We start from the raw sequence: 18,811 nt of genomic DNA, 5'->3' as shown, positions 1-18,811 counted from the left end.
CACACACCCCTCCCAGGCCTTCACCACACTATTGTCTGTGCCCATGGGCTATGCATATATGTATATAAGTTTCCCCAGTTAATCTCTCCCCACCCATTCCCCCACCCCACCTTCCCTCTGAGATTCATCAGTCTGTTCTATGCTTCCATGTCTCTGGATCTATTTTATTCATCAGTTTATTTTGTTCATTAGATTCCACATATGAGTGAGATTATGTGATACTTGTCTTTCTCTGACTGGCTTATTCAGTGTCTAAGTCCTCTCACATTGTAATGAAAGGTTGCCTTTTACCCAAATCACCTCTGCCTCTAAGCTCCCATTTCTACAGGTCTTGGTATCTCCTCTCATTGCTAGTCTTGAATCTCGGCTCCAGCTAACTTGTAGACAGAACTCATCTCTCTTCTCTGGGTTTCTACACAGACACATTACCAAAGACATCTGTGTGTAAAGAAATGCTACTTAAGGTTTGAATTTATATCACAAGACCAAACAATTAAAAATTGACTATGAGAAATTTTTATCTTTAAACTGATAAGAACAGATACTACACTTGATCTTAGCCAAAAGGCCGAGAAGCGATTGACATTTTTATCTTTATAAAATATTTAGGCCACCCCTCCATGTTGGTTAGCCATGCCACTTGTCATCTAAAAATCCTTGCTTATGCAGTTTGGAGACTGTCATCAGGGTCACCCCTGAAATCTGTTCTCATTACTCTCACAATATTATGAAAAATCTTTTACCTCTTTGCATCTCTATATAGGTGGGCAGCTACTCCTGCATCTCATTATTCTATATTTTGTTACAATATTGGCGAAATACTCCATTGGCCGAGGTTTTGAACTATCCATATTTGCCTTCTCCCTCACTCCATAGTCCTTCAGATGAAAGGGAGCAGAAGTTTAGTTCCTCATTGCTATGAATTCTGCTACCACTTTAGAAGGCAGAGGTGGATACAGTTAGTTTGGGTTTTAAATAACATTTTTTTATCAGTTTCAAAATATTAGGTTTTGGAAGGACACTATAATAGCATGTTGAAAGGAGTATATATATACTTAGAACTTCAAAGACCTAGATTTCAATCTAACTGAGCTCTAATATTTACAAGTATCTCAGGATCCCAATGTCCTCATTGTAAAAATATGGGTAAGTGATGCACAAAGAACATTTTTGGTCCCATTGGGTTCTAACAAATTCTAGATGAGGACTTTGGGGCCTGAGAAGCCAGGTGACATAGTATTTAACTTACCACATGTGACTATTCTAGAAAATCACATGTTCCTTTCTATTTTTACTTCTGAAGCTTGATTTATCAAGGTTAATTGTATACTTGATATTTTGTTCAGATGCTCTATTTCCTTTCCTTGCTTCCAAAGTTATATTGATCTTAGTACCAACCCTGCAGGAAGGAGGAAATGAAAGGTTATGAAATACAAATTGAGTGAACAGATATACTTACCCATGTGGGAAAAGTATGTGTTAAAAGCTATTCATTGTGCCTTTGTTTATACTAGAAACAGAGTAGAAACAATCTAAACATCCATCACTAGAAGACTGGTTTACCAAATTATACCATATTGCAAATATGCAATACCAGGCAACCATTAAAAAGAATGAGGCTGATCTTTACGTACTGACTAGAGGCCTAGTGCATGAATTCATGCACGGGTGGGGCCCCTCGGCCTGGCCGGTGATCTGGGCTGATTGGGCCATCTCACCCAGTTCTGATCGGCCAGAACCCAGCAGCAAGCTAACCTACCAGTCGGATCATCTGCCCCCTGGTGGTCAGTGCATGTCATAGTGACTGGTCAAGTGTTGACCGATCTGTCAGACACTTGGCATATTATGCTTTTATTATATAGGAAATGAAAAGCACTCCAAGATAGATAGACATCTATGTATCTGTAAATGTATAGATATGCATGGGTGGGGAAAAGTAGATTTGCAATTATTTATATCTACACTAATAAAAGAGAAAAATGGTAATTGGCGTACGGTGATACCCTTTTCATTGGCTAATCAGGGCTATATGCAAATTAACTGCTAACTAAGATTGGCAGTTAGCTGCCAACTAAGATTGGCAGTTAACTGCCAACAAGATGGCGGCTAATTTGCATATGTAGGCACAATGCAGGGAGGCGAAAGGGAAAGCAGGAAGAAGCCTCCTGCCACTGACAGTGATCGGAAACCCAGGGGGGAGCTAAGAGCTGGGGGGCAGGGCAGCTTTGCCCTGCCCCCCAGCCATGATCAGAGAATCAGGTGCCTTTTCCGCCCTGGCCAGTGATAGCAGGAAGTAGGGGTGGAGCCAGCGATGGGAGCTGGGCAAGGTCGAAGCTGGCAGTCCCAGGAGCTAGGGGTCCCTTGCCTGGGCCTAAAGCAAAGCCCACGATCGCGGGGCCGCTGCAGCTGCAGGTCCCGCTGCCTGGGCCGGACGCCTAGGCCAGAGGCGTTAGGCCTGGGCAGGGGCAGTGCGGGAGATTGCGGGGAGCTGGGGGTCCCCTGCCCAGGCCTGACACCTCTGCCGGAGGCCTCAGGCCTGGTCAAGGGGCTGATCTGGTGATTGGTGATTGGAGGGTGATGAGGGTCAACTCCTCTGGCTGAGGCATCAGGCCTGGGTGGGGGGCGGATCCAGGGATTGGGGGGATATGATGGTCCCCTTGCCCAGGCCTGAAGCCTGGGTCAGAGGCGTCAGGCTTGGGTGGGGGGTGGAGCAAGCGATCAGAGGGAGATGGGGGTCCCCTGCCCAGGCATGATTCCTGGGCCAGAGGCCTCAGGCCTGGGCGGGGGCCAGAGCCAGTGATCGGGGGGAGATGGGGGTCCCCTGTCCAAGCCTGACACCTCTGGCGGAGGCGTCAGGCCTGGGCAAGGGGCCGATCAGGCGATCGGAGGGTGATGGGGGTCAACGCCTGAGGGCTCCCAGTATGTGAGAGGGGGCAGGCTGGGCTGAGGGACACTCCTCCCCCCCCCACACCCAGTGCACGAATTTTGTGCACCGGGCCCCTAGTGTAAAATAATATAATAATTAATAAAGAAAAATAGAAGAATAAACTGTGTTTCACATACAACCATAAATATGCTTTTGCCCACCCCTGCATAGAGTATCTCTGGAAGTATGCACAAAAAGATGATAAGAGTGTTCCCTTCTGGGATAGGAAATAAGGATCTGGTTGATAAAGATGGGAGAGAAATGTATCCTTTATTGTTTATTCTTTTGTATCTTTTGAATTTTGTATAATGTGCATGCATTGTCTATTAAAGTATAAGTAAAATTAATTTTTGAAAGGTTGACAAATCATTAAAAATTATTTTAAAGATAACTACAGAATAAAATGAAGTGTGGGCATTATTGGTAAGTTTCAATTGCCCACACATTTTGTACTCCTTAACTGATAACAATCTCCATGTCGTACTTAGGCCCAGAGAAGATTTTGTGACCTAAAGTTGTGATGTTGGGTGGTGTCTTCCTTTGTAACCCTGCCTGAGACTCTTCCTCTCACAGTCACTCACCAGACCTTGGGTACTGACTCTGGCATCTGATGAGTAGAGACCAGGGATGCTGCTCAACATCTTTCAATGCACACAAGAACAGAGAGCTCATTAGAGAAGAGTCTGTGTCCCCTTCTTGGGACCAGCAGCCATCAGCTCGGCAGCTGCTGCTGGACATTTGTGGATTTTCCTGGCCTAAGTGAGAGTCAGCCCTGGATCTACTGTGGGAAGGGTATGGGTACTGAAATCAGACAGACCTGGATTGGATTACCAGATCTACCTCTTAATAGCCACATGTTCCCTATGTCCCCTAAGTCTCTAGTTCAGTGGTTCTCAACCTTCTGCCCCTTTAAATACAGTTCCTCATGTTGTGACCCAACCATAAAATTATTTTCGTTGCTACTTCATAACTGTAACGTTGCTACTGTTATGAATCATAATGTAAATATCTGATATGCAGGATGGTCTTAGGCGACCCCTGTGAAAGGGTCATTCGACCTCCAAAGGGGTCGAGACCCATAGGTTGAGAACCACTGCTCTAGTTCCTCATCTATAGGAAGAAGTAAGGTCAACTTCTTCACAAGGTTGTTGTGATACTTTAATGACATTAGCAATGCGGACATTTGGTACTGAATAAGCATTTATCCCTCTTCTCCATATCTCTCTACTTGCTTCACTGCCACCCATTCATCACCACCCTCCTCAGTCTTCATAGAGGTACCCAAGTTGATGTTCCCTGGACATTTTTTCTAGAGCAGTTTTCAACCACAAGCAACTGTGTCCCCAGGGGACATTTGGCAGTATCTGGAAACATTTTTGGTTGTCACAACTGGAGGAGGGCAGTGCACCTGGCATCTGATGAGTAGAGACCAGGGATGCTGCTCAACACCTTTCAATGCACACAACAACAAAGAATTATCCAGCCCAAAGTGCCAGTAGTAGTGAGGTTGAAAAACCCTGTTTTAAAGGTTTTTATAAAGCTCCAGGTGCATGTTTGTACAAATTGGAAGCATACTGCATTTAAGAAAATAATTTGATTTTAGAGTAGCCATAACTCAATTCACTAAGGAGCATTTCAGCAGTTTCTGCCATTGCTCTGTTTTCAAGAACACAAGTCTATCTTTAAGCAAAACAGAAGGGAAAATTGGAGGGAAATAACTACTACATCTTGTATACCAGGAACTTGAGAAATTTGCCTATGTCCTTTAAGGTTATGAACTGAGGTAGCTTTGTATCACTTATTTATTGCTGTATAGCAAATCACTCAAAATGTAGTGATCTATAACCATAACCAGTACTTAGATACATTCTGCTCAGTTCTTCTCTGGTCTTGGTCAGATTCAGGTGATCTCAATTATCTCAACTCAATAAAACCACCTACTTAGACCCAGTCCAAATTGGTGACCTGTGAAATTGTGGGTTGTTGTTTTAACTGCTAAGTTTTGGGGTTGTTTGTTATACAGCAAAAACTGATACAATGAGCATTTGGGGCTTTTCATTTCAGTTTGGGGCTCTTGGCAATAGTGATGCTATAACATACACAACCTGTCCATGGGTGCATGCATTTTGGTTCAGTGTAGAACTGAAACTGTTGATATATCACTTCATTCTTAAAGTATCAAATTATTCACACATACACAAACATGGAGCCTAATTTTCTTTTCATAACTTCTCTTTGTTGCCTTCAGTTGAAGCAACTGCCATAGGCCTATTTTTCAAAAAGAAAAGGCAATTGGCTAGAAGCTGGCTCATGATGATTTCCCATAGCCAGCCTAGACTTCTGGTCCCCTATCTGCCATCTCTCCCACAATGAAAACATCTTTCATTTTTTAAAAAAATACTTTTCATTTTGTCCACACAAAGAACTGTTTCCAAACATTTTCTCACATAAGAAGGAAATGACCAAGAGAACACAATAGGAAAATAATCTCTCAGGCATATGAGAATATAAGAGTTTTGTGGTTTTTTATAAAGCACTCTTGGATAAATAGGAGAGAAGTTCTGTTTGATTATGAATCAGGACCTGGAGGAAGTACAGGGATAAACACTGTTCATTCTTGTGGGTAAGATGACTATGTCAGGAAAAATTTTATAAGCTGTTCATCAATCAACAAATATTTATTGTAAATATGTAATACTATAAATATGTAATCAATTACCAAAATTTATTGAGTACCAACTGTGTATAAAGTGCTGTATTTCTTGTGACTCCTTTGGATCTTTAGGAAGAAAGAGGAAGGCCCTGAGCTCAGTTTGGGGTTATAGGTACCAGGAGATTGAGCCTACAAATAAGAAACTGGTTCCATGCAGTTCATGTTCCAGTGATTTAGACTTGGTTATTTTCTCTCAGTGTGACTAAGTTTTCTTCAATAAAATGAGAAAATATATATATATGGGCCTTTTTTGAGGAATTTACTGGGTAATGTCACTAAATCCAATAGACATTTTGTTGTGTTCCTCTGACTACTACTTAAGAGCCACTGTGAACCACTCACTACTTTTTAAAATCTTCATTTCTTTTGGCTTCAAGAAACAACACCCTCCTGGTCTTCTTCCTATTTTTCTGGGTGCTCTGTCTCCTGGTTAAGTTTGTCCTCTTATACCAAATTATTAGATTTGGGAGTTCTTTAGTCCTTGGCCCTTCACCATCTACCCTTCTTATTCTCCCTAAAAAACCTCATCCACACCTGTAACTCAGACTTGAATATGATGATGGCTCACAAATTTCTTCTCTACCCTAAACCTCTCCTCTGAGCTTCAGACCTCTACCAATGGCCTGCTTGACACCTCCTCATGGTTAGCTCATGTATCCCAAACTAAGCAATTCCAAACCAAACTCACTAGTGTCCAGAACAAACCTAGCCCTTGTTCATGATTCATTCCCTATCTCAGTGAATTGCACCACCATTCATCCCAGGGGATACAAGGCTGAAGCTGGTTATTTATTATTGGCATCCTTCATTCCTCCCTCTCACTAAAGCCTCATGACCAAGAATTACCAAATCCTATTGAGTTTACTCCTATATCTCCCATCTTTCTACTTCTCTACATTTGTAGCTTCCACAAGCTATCATAGTTATTCACCTCAATGACTAGGCCAACCCCACTCCATTCTCCACACCCTGCAGAAGAATTACCTTCTCAAAGTATAAATATGGGCACAACAAACCCCCTGCTTAAAGCATATCAATTTTTCCCATGGTTTTGTGGATTGAGGCGTAATTATTTGACATGGTCTAAATTTCCTATATGAACTAGTAGTTCCTGCCTCTCTCTCCAAACTCTCATGTCCCACCCCCTTGTTAACTTCTGGGCTCCAGCCACACTGATTTTATTTCAGTCCCTTCTATTTGAGATGCTATAATTCTGGGGCTTTTGCACATCCTGTTCCTTCCACCTAGAATAAACCTGTGATAGAATATCAATCCCAAAGATGTTTATGTCATATCCCCAGAATCCATGAATATGTTAACGTATATGACAAAAGGGATTTTGCAGGTGTGATTAAAGTATCTTGAGATGGGGAAAATATCCAGGACAATCTGCATGGGACCAGTATAGTCACAAGTGTCCTTATAAGGGATAGACTAGAGGGAGGCAGGAGAGTCAGAGTCAGAGAAGGAGATGTGATGATGAAAGCAAAGAATGTAAAGGATAGAAATTTGAAGGTGCTATGCTGTTGGATTTGAAGGTGAAGGAAGGGTCAAGAGCCCAGGAGTGTAGGCCTCTAGAAGCTAGAAAAGGCAAGGAAATGGATATTCCCCAAGAGCCTTCAGAAGGAATGCAGGCTTTCTGACACCTTGGTTTTAGGGATTCTAAACTCCAGAACTATGAAATAATAAATTTGTGTTGTTTTAAGTTTGTGGTAATTTGTTACAGCAGCAGTAGGAAACCTATATACTTCTTGTCTTCATCTAATTTATTCCTACCTTCCTTCAGATTTTAGCTTCTCGGGGACAATCTTCTCAATATTTTGACCTGGTCAGATCTACCTAGATTGAGCACATCTTTGTAGTTTTTATCACAGTTGTGTGATTATTGATTACCCCAGCTAAACTTTCTATGAGGGTAGGCACCACGTCCTTTTTTCCCATCAGTTTTTCCCTAGCACCTAACACAGTACCTGGCATACAATAACCCTTAATAAATGGTTGTTGAAAAATAACACAATAAAGTGCTAAAAACGGTGTTAATCATAAAATGAGTTTCCGTAAAATAAACAAAAGTGGCAGTGCTGAACATTAGGAACAGGTATCAAAATGTATCAGAACCAAACAGTCCCCAACAACTAACTGTCCTATGAAAACTTTCAATACACCATTATTTCTTCTGAAAATGGCAACATTCTTGCAACTCTGGCTACCAAACGATCCTTCAGATCAAATTCTGGCACAGGTTTACATAAATCATATTGTAAGGTCCTTTATAGTTTACAAGTGAACATCATATATATTAATCCTCAGAACAATCCTTTGAGGTAGACTCAGCTGAATCCTTATAGTGGTTTTATAGACGGAAACTGGTGCTCATAGGAATTAAGTGAATTGCCCAATGAACCACAATGCCCAAAGAAAGACAGCTGGATATCAGACCCAGACCTTCTGACTCTGAATGCAACATGACTACCATTGCATTGTGCCCCACAATATGTTATATCTAGCAGATTTCTTCATGCCAGTGTTGAGCATGCTATTGGTGTGTGCTTGTTCACCTCTGTTAAGCAGTTCTGAATAAACTGGCTAAAGCTACCATGCTATTTGTTCAACAGCATTAAGAGTATTATGGGTAATTTTGAAATACCCCAGCTCTGCTTTTAATAGAATCAAAAGAATTGCTTATATTTGTTGCCTTGGGAGAACAGAGATTATGAAGGCAACAAAGGAATTGAAAATAATTCCAGGGGTAGCTGAGGGGAGGGGAAAATAAAAATAACTGGAAGAATGAAAGTCAAAGTACAGAGAGACAGAATATTGGAATGGTTATTGACATGGTATGGAAATCTGCAAAAATCAAGACAGGAGCAGTATTAGAGAGATTGACCATGAGGAGATCTAAAATCTTAGAGGAAAGAAGGAGAATGGCACGGGGTTCATAGGTGACTGTAACCAGGTGAAGTGGTGGGTGCTATAGTCCCATGATTTGACATTCAAAGATGGAGATGGGGATATGGCATTAGTAAAGAATAAGAAAGAATTGGCTGGAAAACTAGAAATAAATAGCCAGGAAACGTACCCATCCCACCTTCCAGTCCAGGGATATGAAGAACATGACAGAAAAAAAGAACTACCACCTGAAAGGATGGCAGGAAAAGTTGTGTTTCCAAGAAAGAGTCAAAATTTCATGTAGAACAAGAAACATTCAGAGAAGAGATTTAGGATAGAGGGAACTTTGATGATGACTGAACAAGAATCCCAGAGTGCACAGTAAAACTACTAAGTAGTGGGGAAAGGTAGAAAAAAATGTCAGGAAGTGGAGTGTGTAAGCTAGTCTCCAAGGATATCCCAGCAAGTCCTGTCTTACCTGAAGGTTCACCAAGCAGTGAAGAGCCTATTTCCCCTCCCCTTGAAACAGTGTTGTCCCTTGAGTCCTTCTTTCATTGGACTATCCCCTTTTGGGACTCAGCCACAATGCTGTGAGAAGTCTAAGCCATATGGAGAGACTACATAGAAGGGAACCAAGGAGCTCTGTCAACTACTCACTGGAGTTTTCTGTCAAAAGCTTCCATCAACCGTCAGCCATATGAGCATGCCACACTGGATATTCTAGTCAAATCAAGCCCCCAAATGACTGCTACCCCAGCTGACATCATGAGCAGAAAAACCATTTAGCTTAGCCCATTTAACCCATTGAATCATATGAAATAATAAAATGGTTGATGCGTTAAGCCATTAAGTTTTTGAGTGGTTTGGGGTACAATAAGTGACTGATACAGGGATGTACAACATCATCTCAGGACTAGGGTAAGTAAATAAAGGGTGACCAAGGAATTGAGTTTCCTTTGTGAACAACATCATCAGGGATAAAGGCTTAATGAGCTGAACTTCATTTTTCCCTGAGCAATTGAAGAATGGAATTGCCTTAGGAAGTGTGCCTTCTCCCTGTAGTCTCTTCATTGACTGAGTCACGTTACACTAATGACTTCTTTTATGTTCTAGGACACATTCTCTGCCACTGAAACATGCATAAATGCAAGATGCAGAGGTCCAACCCCAAATCTGAACTGGAGGTCTCCAAACAAATTGTGGTTTCAAGCATCTTTAAAATTGTTTCTACTTTGGAGGTACTTTCATCTAAAACCACCACCCTGACCCTTGTGAATTAGGGCTGTGCCTCACTCTTCATGTATAATTCACTTTCTCCTTAAAGGAGGCCCTCCGAGTGGTATTCAGGTTAATATGAAAGAAGCTGGAAGATGCAAATGAACTGAGTAACCATGACAACAAAGAAGAGAAGAAAACAAAACAAACCAATTATGCCTATGCAAATTCCTTTCTAAATGTCTAGGTGAGAGAGAATATCACTGTCAGCAATAAGGCCTAGTGGCCAATGACAAATGCAAAATGAGTTAGGGCTAGTGGCACCTGTTGGGGCAGCTATGGTAGAAGAAGAAGCTAGGCCTTTGCAAGTCACTGCTGTGGGCTCACGTTCAGAATGATGACATATTCTATCTCTCTCTCTCTCTCTCTCTCTCTCTCTCTCTCTCTCTCTCTCTCTCTTTATTGAGCACCTGTATATCAATGACTTTCAGATAAGGTACATTATATTTTACTTAATTATCTTCAGTTTAGGCCTTCCTGGAATTTTGCTCTAATAGCATCTTAGACATAGACATAGCTCCAACAAAGCCTTTAACTCACCAAACTCCAATTGGCATGGGGTAGAGTAGTCCTCCAACTATAATGTGCATATGAGTCATCTAGGCATCTTGTTAAACTGAAGATTCTGATTGAATAGGTCTGGAATGGGCCCAAGATTCTGCATTTCTAACAAGCTCTTCCAAGAGTCACACCTTGAGAAGCGAATTTGAAAGTTAAGAGTGTGGGTTCTGCATCCAGACTAGCTAGGTTCAAATCTTGACTCTATATGTTAGCTATGTGTGTGACCTTGACAAGCCACATAGCCTTTCTGTACTTCTTTGTTTATAAAATGGGGATGATGAAAACAGCAAAGAATAGTGTCTGCCTCTGGTATTGTCACCTCTTGGGTGACCTAAATGAGTTTATGCATTTAAAATATTTAAGCAGCGACTGACATGTAGTAAACACTTAATAAATATTAACTATTGCAATTTTCTTACATCTTAGCCATTAATTGAACATTTTCTACATACTGGGAACAATGTACTATGTACTTTAACTTAATCATAGATATTAATTCTCACAACTCTGTGAGGAAATTGGTCCCACTTCACAAAGAAAAACAAAGGTTTAATGAGGTCATGGAGCTAGCTGAAAGTAGAATTTGAAGGCAAGCCATCTCATTCCAGAACCCATAATATCTATGCTGAGTGTCATGAGAGAAGAAACTACAACCATTCATTACTGTTTCCTCAGGGAGCTGGCACAAAACTAGTATATATTAGGTGCAAAAAAATATTTGCTCAGTGAATTACCTAACGCATTTTGCCCTGACTTTAGAGACAAGGGAACTAAAATTAAAAAGAATTTTAAAAGATGCTCAATTACACCACAGTTGGGAGGGTAGAGATTGAAACCCAGATCCCTTATGTATAAAGGCAGTGGACTATTCTCATTACAGAAATAATCATTATTTTACCCACTGGGAGAAATGAAAGTGGGTAAAGGAGACTGGCGAGTAAGCACTTAAAAAATACCAAACTCAGCAAGGGCTGCTTAACTTGTTTAGAGGATAGTTGACCAGACGAAAGCTAAAATTCATTCATTTGCTCATATGAAACTTCTTTACCAAACCTTCCCCCTCTGTCAGAGCTTTTAAAGGGTATCAGAATCATTAACCCATGCTTCCTTGCACTTTTGGCTTCTGTATTGATCTTACATAATGTTTGAAGGGTATCTTAGTTTGGGTTCCCTCAAGAATACTAAAAAAAAAAAAAAAAAAAAAAAAAGAATTCATTGCAAGTAGTGTATTTGGTAGATTTGGGGAACATAAACAGAAGAGTGGAAAGGTGATTCAGAGAAGGGAAGGCATCCAATAAGGAGTGCATTGTCAAGTCATCTACCCACAATAGGTAATTGGAAATTAATTCCATAGGGCCAATCTGGGAAATAGTATAAAATACAAGTCTCAAATTTCTCTTACATAAGGGGAAAGGAAACTGAGGTACTTTATACCCCAACAGCCAAGAGTTATTGGTTGAAAGATGTTCTCAGGGATGCTAATTCCTTGGCACTTCAAGCATGCCACATATAGGAACATAGTGGCCCTCACTGTCCAGAAAATGCCATCAGGCACAGAGATGTAGATGCTGCCATTTGGAAGTCAGAGGTAACACTCTGAAATGGTAGAGTTCAAGGGATATGTACAGGAAACCAACGAAGTCTGCTAAGAAAAGGAGCTCCATTTGCCGCTTCCTGCTATAGCAGCTCACCAAGAGGGAATTATATGGGGAGGAAATTACCTACTTGTCCAACTGGGGCTGTTGAGGAAAGGATATGCAGGTCATTTCCAAGAAGGGGGAAGGCATTATAGTCATTTCCAAAAAGGGGGATGCAGGAGACAATGGACTACATCTACTGGGTAGAATGTTGATAATCAGTTCATGTCTGTACCTCTTAACCCTGAATCCATTTAAATGGATTCTTGAAATTGGTTGTGGAAAAGGTAATAAGAGAATCTGTAATTGGGGGAGGGTGGTTGGTAAGAGAAGACTCAGAGAACGCGTCCTGTATGTGTTATTAGATTTGTTCTTAATCCCAGAAGAAAAGAATACATACCTTTTCTGAAATATCGGTGTTTTCCAGAATCAGTGAGGTCATGGAAACCATAATCTTTGCCATGTGCTCTCACAGCCACAGTTATGCTAATTAAACCTGGGGGTTCTGGTGAACATGGTGAAATCAGACTTCAGCAGTTGTTTTTGCATTTTTTCGAGGCTGAGGTCTGAGGCCAATGGCCCCTGATCTTCCTTTTTATTTATTTGTTTAGTTAGTTAGTTAGTTATGTATTTTGCTTTTTATTCACTTTTTAAATTTTTACATGGACTAAAATTCACTCTTTTTGGTGTGTTTTATGAGTTTAAACAAATGCATAGTAATGTTACCACCACCATGATTGGGTGCCTAATCTTCCTTTTATTTGCCTGACACTTGGGCCTTGGAAGCTTCCCACACTCCAGAATGTGGAGTAGCAGACAGCAAGATATACCATCACTGTTCACCTGAACTATCATCAAGAATGGCAGGAGGGAAATTATTCTAGGAGAGATTTAAAACTAGATTTGGGGTCTACAGAACTTCAGATGTTGTTGCTATTTTTACTCGGTTTCTTCAACAAAGGGGTTCTGCTTTTATTGTGGAATTACAGTAATATGGACCTCAAGAAACCACAACAGACATTCATTAGCATTTGGAGCTCTAATTCTAAAGGTGGAGTTAAAATACTGAATAAGATTTCAAATCAATACACAACATTTATTCCAATGATATCAAAAATAGTGTAGCGCCTGGCTGGCATGGCTCAGTGGTTGAGCATTGACCTATGAATCAGGAGATCAAGGCACATGCCTAGGTTGTGGGCTCGATCCTTAGTGTGAGGCATGCAGGAGGGAGCCGATCAATGATTCTCTCTTCATAATTGATGTTTCTATCTCTCTCTCCCTCTCCCTTCCTCTCTGAAATCAATAATAAAAATATTTTTAAAACGAAAATAACATAGCCTAGGGAAGATAAATTTGTTCTATGTGTCTATGTAATCATGTCTCTTTCTTTCAGTCCCCTTCTCCTTCCTGCTATCCCTGGTTCTTCATATAGAAAATGTCCTTAAAACATGGAGTCAGTCTGTGTGTATTTGCATAACAGCAGCCTTCTATATAAAAATAAATCCTGAATAGATCGCTCCATTGTATATATGTGTGGGTATACATGTCACATACACGTATTTATTTTTCCAAGAACAAATGTCTTAATGTTTCTTTTCCTTGAGAAAAATTACCAACTGCCAGATTCTCAAATTCCATGTGGAACTTTGCAATAACAGAGAAAATATATGTAAAAAGCCACACAAAAATGAAATATAGTAAGGAGTCAGATTTTTGTTTCAAATAACTCTGAATTTCCAAAGACTTCACAAGTCAAGTAGAATGCTATTCTTAGAATGGCTTTGTCCTCTATAGTAGGTGAACAATCTCTGGGACAATTGACAGTAGTTAAGTAACCAAGTCTCATTCTTTCCCTGAAACAAAGAGAGGCTATGGCCACAGGATTACAAAACTATGGAAAAACACAGCTTTGAAAACAGGCTGTCCTGAATTCAAATTCAAACCCTGCCACTTACTTGAAAAAGTTTCTTAACTTCTTTAAAGCTGTTCCCTCATCTAAAATATGGGGTTATTCACACCTACATTGCAGGAATACTGTGAAGATTAGATATATTGTATGTGAAAGCACCTGGAACTAAGTGGGTATCAAAAATTGCAAAGGGCCCTTAGCTGGTTTTGCTCAGTGGATAGAGCATTGGCCTGCAGAATGAAAGGTCCTGGATTCAATTCTAGTCAAGTGTATGTACCTCTGTTACAGGATCCTCCCCAGCCAGGGCATGTGTGGGAGGCAACCAATCGATGTGTTTCTCTCACATAAATATTTCTGTCTGTCTTTCCTGTTCTCTTCCAATCTCTCTAAAAATCAATGGAAAAATATCCTCTAGTGAGGATTTAAAAAAAAGAACTGCCAAGGGTCTAAGATTTTACCCTGTTTGCAAACTAGTAAGCTAGTCTGCCACAGTTTTGTGGATGCTTGTAAAAGACAAGACTCCTGGATAAAAGGTGAAGGACAGTTTTTTGTGGATGCTTGTAAAAGACACAAGACTCCTGGATAAAAGATGAAGGACAGTTTCTTTTTTTAAAAATATATTTTATTGATTTTTTACAGAGAGGAAGGGAGAGGGATAGAGAGTTAGAAACATCGATGAGAGAGAAACATCAATCAGCCACCTCCTGCACACCCCCCACTGGGGATGTGCCCACAACCAAGGTACATGCCCTTGACCAGAACCGAACCTGGGACCCTTGAGTCCGCAGGCCTATGCTCTATCCATGAGCCAAACCAGTCAGGGCGAAGGACAGTTTCTTACTCACAGCAATAATAGTAGCCATATTATCAGCATTTTATGCATCAGCTTCCCAAGCCCCAATTCTCACAGGGGATGTGAAGAGAGCTAGGTGACATCTGTATATGAACTGGGTTTTATTAATGGAAAGAAACTAGTGAAGGTTGGAAGAGGGAGTGGTGGATCAAGGGGATTACTACAGGGAAGGGGGTCTTGGAGAGACAGAGGAACACTCTTTTTGAAAGAGGTTGGAAGGGGGAAGAATGTGGAATAAGACCCCAGTAAAATGCAAAGGTATAGAGGAAATAGGTTGAAGGGTATCTAAGGGCTTCTAGTCTTGTACTATTTAAAAAAAAAAATGGCTTAAAAAATATTTCCAGTTCCACATGTTTTTCCAGAATTTTCGCACTCCCCCATCCAGTGATGTAATCTATTTTCCCTCCCCATGAACCTGGGTGGGTCTTTGTAATTGCTTCAACAAATAGAATGCAGTGGAAGTGGTGTGTGACTTTCAAGATTAGACTAGAAAAGACAATATAGCTTCTACCCTGCTTCCCTTTCTTGGGATACTGAGCCCACCATATTGTGAGGAAGTCCAAGCTATACAAAGAGGTCATGTATAGGTCTTTTGTCTGACAACCTCAGCTAAGGTGAGCCTGCAGATGATTCTAGCTCCCAGCTATCAAGTCACCATCAGCCTCTGAGGTCCCTGAAACAAAGAGAGGCTATGGCCACAGGATTACAAAACTATGGAAAAACACAGCTTTGAAAACAGGCTGTCCTGAATTCAAATCCAAACCCTGCCACTTACTCGTGTAACAGAAATAAACCATTCCTGACCCACAGAATCCACGAGCATAATAAGTGGTTGTTTCATGTCACTGACTTCTGGGGTGATTTGTTATGCAGCAATAGCTGACCACAGCATCCAAGCTGGGGAGTGGGAAAGCCTTCCTAAATAGAGCTATGGAGAACTAAGACTGACTTTTAGAAAGAAATGAAAAACTTTCAGTGAAGTGGAGCCTATCTGAGGAATGTGAAGCACAGGTTTATAGGGGCAAATGGCTCAGGGTGTCAACATTCTTGAGCCAACCTCAGACCCCAGAAACAGTGGATGGTTGAATCAGGCAGGCAGAGTGAAAGAAGTACCCTACCTCCTCAGCATCTCCAACTCAATTAACCCAGAAGTATCTCTAACCATAATGAAGAGATGGGGAACGTCCGGCCCAAGGGCTTTGTACTAGTAAGACCCACAAATCATTTGGTATGGCCCTGCAAAGGCTTTAGGGGTGAGTTAATTAAATATTTGACCAAATATAGCAGGCTAATTTTTAAGTTGGTAATTTTGTATGGCCCACGAATATTATAAATACCCAAATGGCCTTTGGTAAAAAAAAAAAAAAAAAAAAAAAGTTCCATCCATCCCTGCCATAATTCCAGACTGGCTGCCAGACCTTCTTCCTTCTGTCAATCTGCATTCTTCCTTCTCATTTACTGTCTTAGGAAAGTCAGCAGCACTAACCAGCCACAAAAGCAGGGAACTGAGGATTGTCCCTCAGAAATGGAACTCCTCTTCTTCACTTCCATGCATTTACCACAATTCTTTTGCCCATTCTTCTCTGAATAAATTAAAGGTTTTAAAAAGTGCACCACTGAAACATTTAGAACTTACCAACTGAGGCATATAAAAATATAACTTGTTTCTTGCTTTTAGCTCCTATCTCCACTGATGGTGACAATTATAGGCAGCTCAGTTTCTTCTTGCTATAATTGCTTATTTCAGGTAGTTACTTAGTTTTTCAGTTTTGCCTCCCTATCAAGGATTCTTGCTCCTCTTTTACCCAATATGGAGGGTAGGTGCATTTTTATGGCTGTGAAAAAATGGCTTGATCCCCCTGCTGTCCTCTGGAGGTGGCTTAGCACACCTGATCACTTGGCATCCTGCCCTGGTCTCCACTGAGGTGAGGTTTGTTTTTGGGGTATTGTGCTGATGCCCCCTGCTGTTGATTGTGGCCCTTGCCATTGCCTCCATTCCAAGGTCCACAAATTCTACAAGGTCTCCTCGGGCCTTCTGGAGTACATCTGCCCTCTCAATGCTTTCATGTCCAAGTCAGAAGCCAGGAATTCTCTCCTGCTTTCTGGAGTATGTACAACTGGGGCTGCCAATGGTTCAAATTCTCTCTCATCAAAGAGGATGAACACAATGCTAGGGCAGGTTTCCCTGAGATGCTTGCACTAATTCAGGATGTGCTTGGTGAGGTGGTCACTTACCCTGATGCTTTCAGATTCTCCTAAGTCCATGTGGGTGTTTCCACCATCCCTTACTTCTGCTCCCATGCCCTATTTGGAGCACAGGAAGCATAGGGATATAGGGAGCATTGCTTCTTCCTTTCTCTGATCAGCTTCACCTCCCAGAACTGAAAGGGTGTTCCCTCTCCTGTGAACAGCGGTTTCCCTTACCTATGCTGTATTCTCATCCTTCTACTCTGTGGCTTTTACATGACCAACCCTCTAAGCTTTGGTTTCTATTTTATAAGAGCCCGACTTTGGGAATCATGAGAAAACTCTTTTTCTTCCCTTATTAGTCTGGCGTTCAAGATTATTTTCCTAGTCAGGGCTTTTAAAAATCTAGTTAACTTGAAGCTAAGCATAGATTAGTTTGTCCTATGTTATGTCTACCTCCTGCCAGAACAGCCTCCATCTTGATAACAGAAGAAAAGCAAGTGATTCTGTTTCTTTTTGTCCTATGCTATGTCTACCTCCTGCCAGCACAGCTACCTACCAAAAAGGAAAAACACATTTGTATAATATTTTAAAACATTATCTTAATATCTAAGCTAAGTTGAAGAATAAAGTCATGTGAAATTGTGACTTTCATTTTTTATATCTATTCTAAGAAAATGAAAATTGGTTTGCCAATAACTAAAATATTGAGTTGTTTTTATTGCATTTTGCATAAATCTGAATTCAAGTTAATTATTGTTCTCCAGAGGGAACTTTTGAAGCCAGAGGGAGAAATCTTTAAATATTACCTCACATACACTATGTATACCATTTTGAAAGTGTTTTCCCAGGATAGAAGAAGCAAGATCATGAATTTAGGAGACAAAATTCTCCTCATCAATCATCACCATCTGATAGATCTAGAACACTCACCAGAAGTCACATTGTGTTAATGACAATTTGATTTCCCAGTATGTACATGCGCTTACAATTTTAGGCTAAATTTTTTAAAATTTGGAACATGTATTTGGGGAAAGATGAGCTTTGTATGTGGATAAGACTCGAGTGGGCAGGCAGTTCTGTTAAACTATTTGAACAAGGCCAGAAAAGTTCCCCATTCCTAACTACCTTCCTCAGTCAGGTGCCAAGGTGCTGAACATTTCACCATTAAAGAGTAATTCCTCTAACTTAGGAATTATACTAACCAGCAACCCTCTTTCAAAATTATTTCATTAGCTTCACCAAATATTTGATGAGCAGTACATACAGGTCACTATAGTAGGGCTCAAAGTTGAGTTTGGGATGAGGAGTGGGCAGACATGAGGGAGAAACAACAAATAAAAAATGAATCAATCAAGTTAGGAGTAACTTACTTAGTGTAACTTAGTTTTTCCAGAGGTTTTTCCTTCCTTTTGGGAATTAGGCTTAATGAGAGACTTGGGTATCCGAAGAGAGAGCAGGAAGGAGGGAAAGAAATAGAAGATGGAAGCTGTAGGAAGGGTAGAGAAGCTTCTAGAAACTATGGTATTTCCTTGATTTAAGTTGTGATTTCTCCCTCCTTTATACCCATACACATTTTAATATTTCCCAAGCCAGGATTTATCCTGTAATCTATAAATAGATTTAATGAGGTAATGTGTTTCTTCTTTTTTCTTAAATTATTAAATTGAACTTGTTATTAAGTAGCACTTCTTATAATCCATGGTCCATGTAATACTTAGACATCAGTAGTATCTTTAATTGAAAATTTTATTGAGATAAATTATAGATTTACATGAAGTTGTAAAATATAATATAAAGAGTTCCTGTGAACATTTTATCCAGTTTCCCCAAATGGTAACATTTTACGAAACTACAA

Source organism: Myotis nattereri (assembly GCF_964212035.1).
Source record: "Myotis nattereri genome assembly, chromosome: X".
NCBI classification, from domain to species: domain Eukaryota; kingdom Metazoa; phylum Chordata; class Mammalia; order Chiroptera; family Vespertilionidae; genus Myotis; species Myotis nattereri.
This window is presented reverse-complemented; position numbering follows the sequence as displayed.